Here is a 13,027-nt window from a genome sequence, read left to right on the forward strand (position 1 = left end):
GTGTGTGTGTGTGTGTGTGTGTGTGTGTGTGTGTGTGTGTGTGTGTGGCAGCCATGCTAAGTTTGAGCTCACTGTACTTGGGGGCCAAAGTAGTATTAGGGATATTGTATCCTAGGTATTGAGGAAAGATGTTCTAGCAATACCTTCTCAGCAAATACCCTTTTGTAAAATCTAATTGATGTCTGTTGGTTGGATGAACCTGGGGTACTAAACATTGGTGGTTAGCAATAGCAATGGAGGAGTAGAATGGGAGATCTAAAGCTGATGGCATTAGAGAGATATCCCAGAACCCTCAGGGATTCCCTCTAGTGAGTCCATCACATTCCTATCCCATATATTTGTTCAGCCATTTCCCAATTGGTGGGCATCTACTTTATTTCCAATTCTTTGCTACAACCAAAAGTACTTTTAGAAATATTTTGCAAATGTGGTCTCTCCATCTTCAACTTCTTCGCCCTTTGAATAGTGGTACTGCTGGGTCAGGGGATATGAATAGGTTAGTTGCTTTTTTCTCTTCCCTTTTTTCCCCAAGGACTCGAATACTTGGCTCAGAAATCTTCTCCACTTCAATTGCTGCCCTTCTTCAGGGATTTTAGTACATTCACTGATGACTCTTCAAATGCCTGGGCCTCCAAAATCACCAGCCTCTTCAACTTCTCCAATTTCTATCTTCACTTTACATTCCATCTCTCTATTGTTTAAACTTGTGGCACTTCCATGATCTTGAAATAGAAAATTCTCCCTCTGTGATCTCTTTCTTCCCTTGTTTTTTATCCTTGCTACAAGCTCCCTCCATTCTACCAGTTGATCAGTTGTAGCTTCGCTTTCTTCCTTTCACAATTTTGACCCTACATTTACAAGTTCTACCATACCCTCTCCTTGACTCTCCTGCCCCCTTGTTTTTCAGTTCTTCAATACTCAGCCTTGCATCACCCCTACCTTCTGTATTATGGAACTCCGGAGAAAGTAATACAACCATGGCCCTTAGGGCCCCCCACAAATTCTTGCTATCTAATCTTGGCTTGGCTCTCACTACTGTAATCCTGTTATTCCTTTCTGATTGACTGTCAGACTCCACCCAGTAGTGGTTCTGAACCTCCACCTGGCCCCCCATGTTTTTGTCTCTTGTTCATTGATGCATCAGACCTGTTGACAGGTGAGGTGATCTCTCCCATTCAGGGCACCCAACTCTTGGATCAGTACTGGAGGAGACTGGTTGCAAAGAAATGAGTCTGGTTCTTCTCACACGTTGGCTCATTATGCCCCCATTGGAGATTTCCAGAAAAAATCTCTCAAACAAATTTTAGATTTGGCTCATGCTTAAGAGTGTTCCCAGAATGTCTAGAAAGGTATTTGATTTACAAAGTAGACCAGGTATAGGACAGCTATTTATGGCCTGGACCACAAGAGAAACACTTAAAACACAAAAGACAACTCAGAAATGTGCAAAACGAAAAGTGAACGCATCATACAGTAACCCATTTCTCTTAGTACACTCTCCTGGAAGAGTGGTCCTTACAACATGAAGCACTTTTCAGCACAACTCAACTGCCATTTCATTCCACTTCCACAGAGCTGAGGTTCTGCACAGTCTGAACAGCTCACTCCAAGTTCATGTTTTCTGGAAAGCCAGATCACGGCTTGTGCTCCTCATCCTTCTGCTGGTAGTCAACTCCTTTGAGAAGTGCTGTGGTACCTGCAGTGAATGATATCTCTCACCAGGCAGCCAGCGGTGACTAGGGAACCCATGAACTCTCAAACTCCCGAAGTATAGCTATGAGGTTCAAAAAGGTGGCCCCTCAGGATCACTAGTTTGTGCTCTTTGGTTAAGGGGAAGCAACCTAAAGCCGAAGAAGCTGCTGGAATTTTGAAAGTCAATTTCAGGTTCATCTAAGCCAACTCATAGGTGCAGAGCCACTATAGAGGTTCAGGGTGGGGGTGAGGGTGGGGGCAGAAATCTCCTCCTTGCCTCTATGGGAAATCCAAGGAAGAGCTGTTGGAGTCCCAAACCAGGAAAGAGATGGAGAGCAGATGTTGTCTCCCTTTAAAGTAGCTTTGGCTGCTTAATGGGCATCTTTAATGTACCCCCCCCCAAATCCCCTTCATTGGGACACTGACTAGTACTGAGTCTGGTACTTGGTGGGCACTTAATAAATGTTCATTATTCTTGGACTTTAGTGAGAAATCCAAAGATAGGTTTATTTTAAATAATCTGTTATTTCACAGTAATGAGTATGTCCTTAAGGTAGTTGGCCAAAATTTTCCTTCCTTTGGCTGAGAGGCTATAGTAAAAAGCAACAAACATTGGAGATTTCCCTGGTGACAATAATTGTTCCATAAATGATTCTGTAAATGATTTTATATACGTGTAGCCTTAGGCCTTAACAAGAATGGTATTTAAATAAATATTGGAAATAACATCAAAACACTCAACTAATTTGATAACGTTGGTGCAATAAGGGGTGGATTAATTGAAAATTTATGTGTAATAACATGAGCAATTATTTGTACTGAGCCAAATTTACTTATGTTAATGGGCTTAATTGGACAAGTCTTTTATTGTACAACTTTATTAAGGGAATTAGACAAATGAGGAAATTTGAAGGCTAGGTAATCATTTCTGAATTGTTACTTGAAATGGATGAGAATGACCGAATTTGCTTACGTAAATGATTATTAATTTAGAAATTGCACAAATGAGCTTGCAAAGTGTGAACATCAATATACATAAGCAACTTTCCTGTCTGCCACTCGCATAAGTAATTAAATCATAGAAGGTCTTGCTTTTGTTTTAACTTTAAAGTAAGGGGGGGGGTCGAGTGGAAGAGGGGGGAACCTGACTAAGTTATTAGAGTAGTGAGTGAACACCACTAATGCCAGGAAACTGCACAAAACACTTGCATTTCGACCACTTATTCAATCTGTGGAACACTTGGTCCTAATTTCAAATATTGGGGTGCTTCCCTGCTCCATCACCCGGCCCCTATTTGTCATGAATAAAATGCAGCAGTAACTGGGCCTTAAGGGTCTGGCCTTTTCCTCCAGGTGTTGGGTGGCCCCTGCCCTCAGCCGTGGTACAAGATCTCTTGCAATCAGGCCGGTCCGTATAAGGGCACTAAGTGGTAACTAACCAAACCATGGGCATTTTCCAGGAGACTTCCGTTGCCTAAGAGGGCTGAGACATGTTGAGGGAGCTCGTGAAAGGAAGAGTGCGGGGATAGGGGGAAGAGGAGGAATGTCAGGAATATTCCTCATTCTCAGGCAATTTGTTGTGGAAAGGGAAAGGAAACCTCGAAGACCAGGCCCAATCTTAAGGGAGGCTCCTCCTCCCTAGGAGTCCTGGGATGGGGGGGGGAGGGGGAGGCAGACGTTGTGTGAGCATGCGCATGCGCCTAGGACAGGGCTGGGGAGAAGGCGGAGACTTGTCGGCGGTCGCCGAGTCCCGCCGGGGCTGAGGGAAGCCAGCCGCCCGAATCATTAGCCTGTTCCAGAGGTTCGTGTTACTGAGCAGGGGCATCCATGTAGTGTATTTGTAGAAGGGCCCTAGCGCGCTGCAAACCTACGGGTTCAAGGCGGAGGATAGCCCAACACCCCTCCCTCCGCTCCTCCCATAGCTACTCACTCCCTTTCTGCCCCGCCCCTCGAAGGACGGAGAACGAGTTTAGGACGTGACGTAGAGTGCGTCGGGGTGACGCAGTAAGTGGCGTGACGTACTTTGACGTAGAGGCCTGGGAGGACTCCCCGGGGCGTGGTTCCCGGCAGATGTTCGCCTGGGGTTTGGCGGCCCCAAGACTGAGGCTGGGCCTGGTGTGATAACGGAGGTGGCAGCTTCCTCAGCTATCGGGCCGGCCTGAAGGGGTCGCGGGGCCCTCGGAGCCGCCCTTTCCAGTGGCCGATCAAAGCGTCGCCGCCGCCACCGGGCCCGCCGCTCCCTGGGGCGCAGCCGCCAACAGCAGCTCCGGGCCGGCCGAGCCGGCCCGGCTTCCCTGCGCCAGTTGCTAGGAGAGCGGCAGTGGGCCCGGGGTGGGGGTGGGGAGCACATAGCCCGGGGCCACTTCTCAGTGCCCACAAGTGATGACCGCCGAGGCGGAGGCCGCCTTTATCACTGTCCCCTTCACCGGCCTCTCGGGCGCTGTGTCCCGATTTGTATATTAAGACCGCGATGGTCTAGATTTTAGTTCTAGGTCTGGTTCAACTCCGTTTTCTAGAAGAGGTTACTGAGCCCCTCCCAAGTTAAGCGACTTGCCTACAAGTAGTAAAAGAGAGACACTGACATTCCAGCTCTGGCCCGTGGAGCCCTTGGGAAGTGACTTGCCACATTCCTCGGAGTAGAAAGTGGGAGAACCTCGTTTTGAAATGTCCTCCGGCTCCAAATAGACTTTCTCCACTCTCCTGTGGGGCCTCTCGGTTCTCTCTCCCGCCTAATAGTTGACAGAGTTTTTAAGGGTGGCCAAGTGCTTTCCTTGATCCTCACAAGCCCGTGAGGTAGCTGCTGGGTTATGTTTAAAGCTCTATGCCAGCCTATGGAAACGCGAGTTATTTCCACCACTTTTCAGATGAGAAAATGAGCTGAGAGAGGTTAGGTGATTTGCCCAGGGTCCCACAGCTAGTAGGTGTCTGAGATGTGACTCCTAGACTCCGTTATTGCCCCGGCTCTCGAAGGTTCTGTGCTAAACTGTAACGCACAGCTCAGATTTCGGTAGCCCATTGCAGTCCCTCCAAACCACCCAAGAGGAAGGTGGTGGGAGTGCCAGTTAAAGGTGCAGACTAGGAGAGGGAGGGGCAGGGTGGTGACATGGCTAGCAAGCGGAAGGACCTGGCCACCAGCCTTCTAAGGCCTCATCACCTGCTCACCACCTACTCCGCGTGTGCTTGTGGGATTGAAAAAGCCTCCCAGCAAACAAATAGGCGACTTAAGGTTGACTCCTAGGAGGTTTCAGCCACCTACTTCCAGAATCTCTGGCTCTTCATGGGTGAAACAATGCTAGGAACATAAGGGGAGTAAACCTTAGAGGGCTATAGAAATGTTAACAAGGATTGCTGGCACTCGCTCCCTCACAGGAGTGTTATTGGAATCACGTGGGAGCGTGTTAAATGAAAGCTCTTTGTAAACTATAAAACACTATATAAATGTCAGCTATTGGAATGATACCTCTGAAGGGCGACTCGCGACTCCCTTGTAGAGAGCACCGGGCACTTTCCTCACAACGGCCCAGAGAGGCTGTTGGTACAAGCATTGGCACCCTCGTTTTATAGATGCAAAACCTTGCCAGGTGAAGTATCTTGGCCACAGCCCTGAGCTAGAACATGGCAGACTTAAGACTTTTCAATCCAGATCTAGGTCCAAGTCCAGTATTTCTTCCCCAGATGCCTACCTATCCTTCCCACACAAATCATACCCCTGTCTTTTCTCTCCATTTTTTCCTTCTCCCCCAGGCCTGGCCAGTATCACTGGGCCGAGAATCTCAGCTATTTCTCTGATGACCTGTGCTAATTACCTTGGCCAAGTCCCTTTCCTTCTCTGGGTCCTGGGATCTTCCTCTGGAAAATGGAGTGGGGGAGAAATGGGCATTCAATCTCTGAGGTCCCTTCTAATTCAGAAATTGTGTGAGTCTGTGCTTAGCCCTGCAGGAGGCCCTCGGGACTATAGAGGTTGCTGAATCCCGTGTTATATTCATTGTGGATTTCTGTGCATAATAGAAATGCAGTTGTGAGCCCTTTAAATGCTCTCTGCTTTGAATAGGCTACTTCACTCTAAAGAGAACATGTAGAATCCATAGAATTTGAGAGCTAGAATGGACCTAAGATCACTTAGTCCAACCTATTTTACACTAGTTATTACGATATACATATGCGTGTGTGCCTATCCTTTTGTACACGCACATGCACACAACACGTGGGGACATATAGCAAAAGAGTATTAAGTATTTGGTGGGAAATGTAGAAAAGCCCAGCATAGACTTTGCTAGGTCCAGGCTCCTTTTCTTTCTTTATCCCTCCTCTTTTATTCACTGAAGGCAGTTCAGACACTGCCCAGAGTACTTTGTAGCCCTTAAACGTGGGCTCCCTCAGTACAAGAAGTATTTTCCCCCAGTTCCAACTCCTAATCCTCCTGTCCTTAATAGTAGACAATGAGATAACTTTTGTTGAAAAATGAACAAAATAAAACACAGGAATCGTTTGCAATAGATTAATTGACTAATAATTCATCTGAGGCTCAAACCGCCTCAGATCGTATTTGCCGTTTTCCCTATTACTCGGGAAATTAGAAGACTAGATGGGGGAAGGGAGCAGTGGGAAATATTCACAGATCTGGTGGAGATTCATGGGATGGAAGATTCAATTCGGCCCCGCCCCCCAATCAGTGGTGGTGTGAGGGGAATAAAGCATCTTATTTGGAGACAGATTCAAATCCAAACGCAGCTACTTATTGTGCAGGCCAGTTCCTTTCTCTGGACCTCAGCTTATCTGAAAAATGAGAGTGATTTCTGCCCCACCTCAGCGCAGACTCCGAGGCCCTTGGCCGAGATCCTATTTGATTTTTATCCGGGGCCTGCCGCAAGCTCTCTGGTTCTTTTCCTAATTCACACTCAGGAGTGCAGCAGGCAGTTTGGCCAACCCTTCCACACTCCCTTCCCCAGTTCCTTTTCCAGATGCACTTGCCCCCACTGGCAGTTTTCATGCCCTTTCTCGCACACACATCGTCATTTGGCAAGAAGCTAGCCTCCCTGTGTGTTTTTCCATGGTGCTTTGGATCCCTTGCAATTTTGATTCATCTAAGATTATGGCATTGCATGGTTCCCAAGCATATGCCCTCAGAAGAATATTGGGTTTTAAAAAGATAGACTCTGGAGCTGGAAGCAGCTTGTGATTATGCACTTTTCCTCCATGCAAACCATGAAATCATCAATGGACACTTATTAAGCATTCATTTGTGCGTGGCATTGTACACAAGAAAGAAGACAGACTGTCAGGGCAACACACAAAGGAGTTTTGCCTTCGTAGGAGCTAGGAGAGGTGGTGAGAAAGCCGGACTCTTCTGTAGTTTCTTTCTGTTTCTCCTTTTCATTTTTGGATCAATTGTTGCTTTTGCAATTCAGGAACTAAAGGTGACTGGGGAAAAGTTTCAAAGCTTCCTTCAAATTCCAGGTGACGCTTCACTGTTGCAGGAGGGAGTTAGCATGCATGCCGAGTGAGCAGCCTTTTGAGTCAAAATACACCACCTGGCGCTCAGAGTGTTGCCCAAAGAAAGAGGATTAAAGTGCACAGAATAGAAATCACCCTTTATTTGGGTGGTGGACAGGGTGGCTAATTAAAACACTTTGGGCTTGAGTAGATACACCTGGTCCCTGCCTTATTCGATTGACTCTCAGCTTGAGCATTTTAAGACCCTCACCTGCTCTGTTTGCCACGATGGTCACTGTCACCACGTGCTGTCATGATCTCGCCACACTCTGAACTGGCCTTCTGTTTTCTAGCTAAACTTGACAAGGCAACAGGAAGGCAAACCCACAAGGAAGCACAATTGAAAAAAAAGATGTCCGATTTCAAAGGTTTCAAAATCGTAAAGGGACGAAATTGACATGCTTAAAAAACCCCGAAAGAAAATTAGAGTCTCTCTCTATAGGGCTGTGCCACTGTGAACGCTCACATTTCCGAAGGAGAAAAAGAAACGTTGGCTGGTCAGGAGTCAATGGAGCATGTTAAGATGGAAAGCACACTGGCCTGGGGGCCATGATGGCCTCCGCTTCAAATCCAGACGTGGAGCACGCTCTTTTATCATGGTCAAGCCAAAGGCGCTTTCTACCCTGGGCCTCGGGTCCCACCTCTGTAAAATGGGAGTCCTTGGCTAAATGATTACTCTTAGTTCTTTCAGGTTTGGTATGCTACACATCTGTTATAGCTACATAGCAAATACACATCTTCCCCCACCCACCCCCAAGTTAAAGGGGCAGGGGGTCAGAGCACAAATAGATCTCTATCCATATATCTATATCTATATCTATAGATAGATATCTATCTATATCTATCTCTCTATCTATCTCTATCTCTCTATCTATATTTATCTATCCACCTATCTATATCTATCTATATTTATCTATATCTATCTATCTATCCATCCATCCATCTATTTATCTATATCTATATCTATCTGTCTAGTAGTATTCCTAACAGCCAAAGGTTGAGAACAAAGCATGGACCCAACTGATCGCATTGTGGCGTGTAAACTCAGCTGGAATATTATTGTGCCACAAGGAACAACAACTCGAAGAAACATGGGAAGATGTAGAGAGAACAGAACCAGCATGAAGCGCTGTTTAAGGGCAACAAAATACTCTGGGCAGTGTCTGAACTGCCTTGTTAATTAAAGTCAGGGCACATAGTTTGCCTTTCTTTTAACCAATGGGAAATCACCAAAGTGCCTGTGCAATCCTTCCCCATCGCTTGGGTGTCCTTTGGCTTCAGTGGCTGAAGGGACGAATTTTATTTTTGTCTGGGTTCGGGGCTTTTTAAAGTAAAAAACAAAAAAGATGATCGTTTAAACAACAACAGAGAGAGAGGCGAGAGACAAGGCTAGGCAAGCCAAAGAACCCAGTGGGCACAAAGTAAACATATTTTTTTCCAAAGCAAGCCCTCCACCCTCAGATAAATTTCTAAAATGATCTTCTAATTTCTTGGATCAATTTGCTTAAAGAAGTAACAGCACCTCCTGTCATGAAAGTATTCATCTTGAGAAGCTAAAGCTACATGCAGTTTTTGTTGTGGGATCAAATGAGATAATGAATGTGTAAGTGGGGATGGGGGAAGGGGGTCTGGGGATGTAAAGCACTTCCTAACAGGCAGGGCTATGTAAATGGCAGCCGCTGTAGACTGGGAGCCACCTGGATTTTGTAATGTATGTAAAGTGCTTTACAAGCCATAGAATGCTATAGAAATGTGAGTTGGTATTATACATGTAAACTATTATTGTTTTATCTTAAAAGGCTTTTTTTTTTAAGATCCCCTAGGACAGCTATAGTTCATGTTGCCTCATAAAAACAATAACTTAGCCTCAGGAGATAAAAATGTTCTGAGGGGATTAACAATATAATAGAAAATGTAACAACAATGAATAAAATAGGAGTTGTCTGCTTTAGAAAAAAAATAAAAGAACTCCAAAAAAAAAAAAAAAAAACCAAACCAAACGCTGGAAATCGAATTGTGCTGTTATCAGTGAATGTTTCCCATGTTAATCGATTAGTTTGATGAAAGATCTTTGTGTTTCACAATCAAATGTATTATTTAAAGTTTTATATATATATATATATGTGTGTGTGTATATGTATATATATATATAAAGCACTAATTACATGGAGCTAATGCCACAGGTAGCTTTTATTGGATGGGAAAGATCAAAACAGATGTATGCTAAGTGCTTTGTGGACCTTGAAATGCTACCTCAATGGCAGCTTTTAGTAATAGGAGCAGTAATATTGTACTTTAGAAATTGAACGTTGCAGTTCAACTCAGAACTTTTGGTAGTAAAAGATACGAATGGATGGAGCTGCCATCTGTACAATTTTTGTCTCTTTTCATACTGTCTGCCCTTATCCAGAGTAGACAGTAGCTGTTGGCTAAATCCGTTAATGAATGTGTGTAGCCCCCCAAAGCTATATTAGGAATGGAGGAAGGAGCTGAATTTGGAGGATTTCAAACAGGAATGGTTTGAAAAAAATTTGAGTGTGAAAAAGCACCCAGAAATCCTTTGTTGCTAGTATGGAAGCAGCCTATTCCAAGGAAAATGCTAATTCATGTTTTTCTAATTCATTTTAGATTATATTCCTGAAAAAGAAAATGCATTTCTACTTAGTTAATTAAAATATAGTTTTTTAAAAGAACTATTGAATATCCAAAGACATCTTTGAGCCCCTGCCAAAGGCTCTTAAAGCCCATAGAAACAAGTAGGAGTGTTTTGTCAAATAGCTGGTCAAATTCCAAAAGGTCTCTTTGAATTTGAATCTTCGGGTTCAAGAGCTGAACAAAAAGAGGTCTCCTAGGTTCATTTTATATGAATATTTTAAATCATCTTGTGAGTTCTGCTTTCCTCCATTAAAAAACCACAAAACGTTAGTTTTATTATATTAGACAACTATTAAGCAACTCTAATTCGGTGATGGATGCTTCGTGTGGATAAGCAGAAGCCTAGTCATTTGTGGCATGTTTTCTCCCCTTCCCGTGATGAGTTTATTTTCAGGATCTAAAACAAAAGCACAAACACACAATCTAGCTCATTTAGATTAGAAAGGAGAGTTTGGCTTGGTGGATCTAAGATTCAACATAGCATTTCGATATGCTAGGGCTTGAATCCATGCTGTTTGGAAACTGAGTGCTTAAAATCATAGTTTACGCTCTGGTTTTTTTTTGAAAGGCAGGCAGGAAATTTGAGACAAATAGTTATTTCTGCTCTTTAGATTTTTCTACTCTCAATACATTTTCAGTCGCCTTTTGGAGGAAAAAAATTCAATTCGCCTCACATTGACACATGTTTGTCCGTATATTATTACATCAAGTTCCAGGAAATTGCCCCCAAAGTCACGGGGCTCCTTTAATTACTAGACCTGGCATCTGACTACCATTGTCCCATTTTGGGTGGTTACATCATTTCCCGCCTAGGAAGAACAGTGGTGAGCCAAGGATTAGCATTTGGCCTGGCAAGGCCAATGGTATCATTCTAGTCCCGTGGCCATTCATTGAAACTTGTGTTTTTGTTTCTCAGTTTTCTCACATACAAAACAGAGATGGCAGTAACCTGCCTTGCCGTGTCAGTTGTAAGAAATTGTGAATCACTAAGTTCTAAGAGACTTCAAAGTGGGAATGAAAACGTTAACTAATAACGTTCACTAATAACCTTCTAGAATTACATGCCTGAAAATGTCAGCCTTAGCAGCTGAAGGAGATATTTTGGCATGCTTTGTTGGATTGAGTGGCCACACGCAGCCCATTGTTCATGGTTACAGGTATAGATAGATAATTATTCCTTACAGGAAACTCTAACTTCATTTTTAATAATAGACAAAGGAAAAGTGGCATGAGGTCCAGAAGTGTGGCCAGATGAGGTTATATCAACCCAGGCAGTTGAAGAGAGGTTTTGCTTTATTTTTAATGATGTTAATGATAATTATACCTAGCATTTAAATAATGCTTCAAGGTTTACAAAGTGTTTTATGTAAGTCAATTCATTTGATCCTTTAGGAAAGTTAGAAGGCACACTTATCGTCTAAAGCAGTGATTCCCGAAGTGGGCGCTACCGCCCCCTGGTGGGTGCTGCGGCGATCCAGGGAGTGGTGATGGCCACAGGTGCATTTATCTTTCCTATTAATTGCTATTAGAATTTTTAAAAAAATTTAATTTCCAGGGGGCTAAGTAATGTTTTTTTCTGGAAAGGGGGGGGGCGGTAGGCCAAAAAAGTTTGGGAGCCACTGGTCTAAAGGTGTTATGGAAGGGAAATCGAGTCTATTCTCTGTGGCTCCAGAGCCCTGGCAGAGGACAAATAGATGAAGGTTATATGAAATCTGATTTAGATTCAAGAAAGAACTTTAGAGGTATAGTGGGGCAAGGTACTGGACTTGGAGGCAACACCCCGGAGTTGTAATGATAGTTTTAACACTTGCTAACTGTGGGTGACCTTTGGCACCATTTGTTCCAGTTTCATCATTTGTGAAATGAGAATACTGGAACTTATATCACATACCTCAAAGTTTTAATGGGGAGAACTGTACTTTATAATCCTTCAAGTATTAGAGCAATGGAAATTATGATTTCTAACAATCAAAATGAAATAAGGCAGCCTTGCAAGAAAGTGAGCTCCTCCTTATTAATCCAGGAGATCTCAATGGCCCTTTCTGGGGCTCTGTTGCCATCAGCCTTGAAGGTTGCTACTTTTGTGCCACCACATAGCTGAATCAGACAAACAGGCATGGTTACCTCTGAGGCAGATATTAACATTACTGAGTGTCGAATATAAAAACAAGGTGAATGCTCAAGAGACAAAAATGACAGACTTCTTTAGGGTGAAGTATTGCCATGTGAAGTGGTTGTGTGATAAACTCGGTCCAGTCTATATAAAGTAAAGCACTTTATAGTCAGTCATTATGCTTCTGTCCAAGTGTAAGCTAGTGTTGTTTTGATAGTGAAGAATGCTGGTTTTGGAGTCTGAAGCCCTGGATTCTAGTTAGTGATTGATCAGTAAGCATTTGTTAAGAGGCTACTATGTTGGCCCTTCTTAGCTGTGTGATCCTGGGCAAGTTACTTAATCTCCATTGCTTAGCCTTCAATCCTCTTCTGCCTTGGAACCAGTGATTCCCAGACAGAAGGTAAGAGGTTAAAAAAGAGGCTCTATGTGCCAGGAACTGTGCTCAGTACAAGGGATACAAAAAGAGGCAAACTAGGGAGAGCATAAACAACCTTCAAGGAGCTTATAATCGAACAAGCAATCTACAGAATGAATTAGGAAACAACGGAGAGAAGGCCCTAGAACTGTTTTGGCGAACCTATAGCACGCATGCCAGAGGGGGCTGCTCCCCTCCCCCTCTCCAATGCATTCGTGGACATTTCTCACACGACCCTCCCCTCTGACCAGCAGCCCAATATGAGCGCTTCCTCCCTCCCCTGTCTGGGATAAGGTGTGTGTGGGGGGGCTCATGTGTAGCATGAGGGCTGCAGTTTGGGCTTTTGGTCTCTAAAAGGTTTGCCATCACTGCCCTAGAATTAAGGGGGATTGGAAAGGCTTCTTGTAGAAGGTGGGGTTTTAGTTGGAACCTGAAGGAAGCCAGGGAAGCCAGGATGCAGAAAGGAGAAGGGAAAGTCTTCCAGGCATGAGGGACAGTCTCAGTAAAGGTGGCATGGTTTTGTTCAGGGAACAGTAAGGAGGCTAGAGAGTAAGGTAGGAAGAAAGAGACAGACAGACAGAGACAGAGATCGAGAGACAGAAAGAGAATGTGTGTGTGTGTGTGTGTGTGTGTGTGTGTGTGTGTGTGTGTGTGTGTGT

Source organism: Gracilinanus agilis, chromosome X (assembly GCF_016433145.1).
Source record: "Gracilinanus agilis isolate LMUSP501 chromosome X, AgileGrace, whole genome shotgun sequence".
Lineage (NCBI taxonomy): Eukaryota > Metazoa > Chordata > Mammalia > Didelphimorphia > Didelphidae > Gracilinanus > Gracilinanus agilis.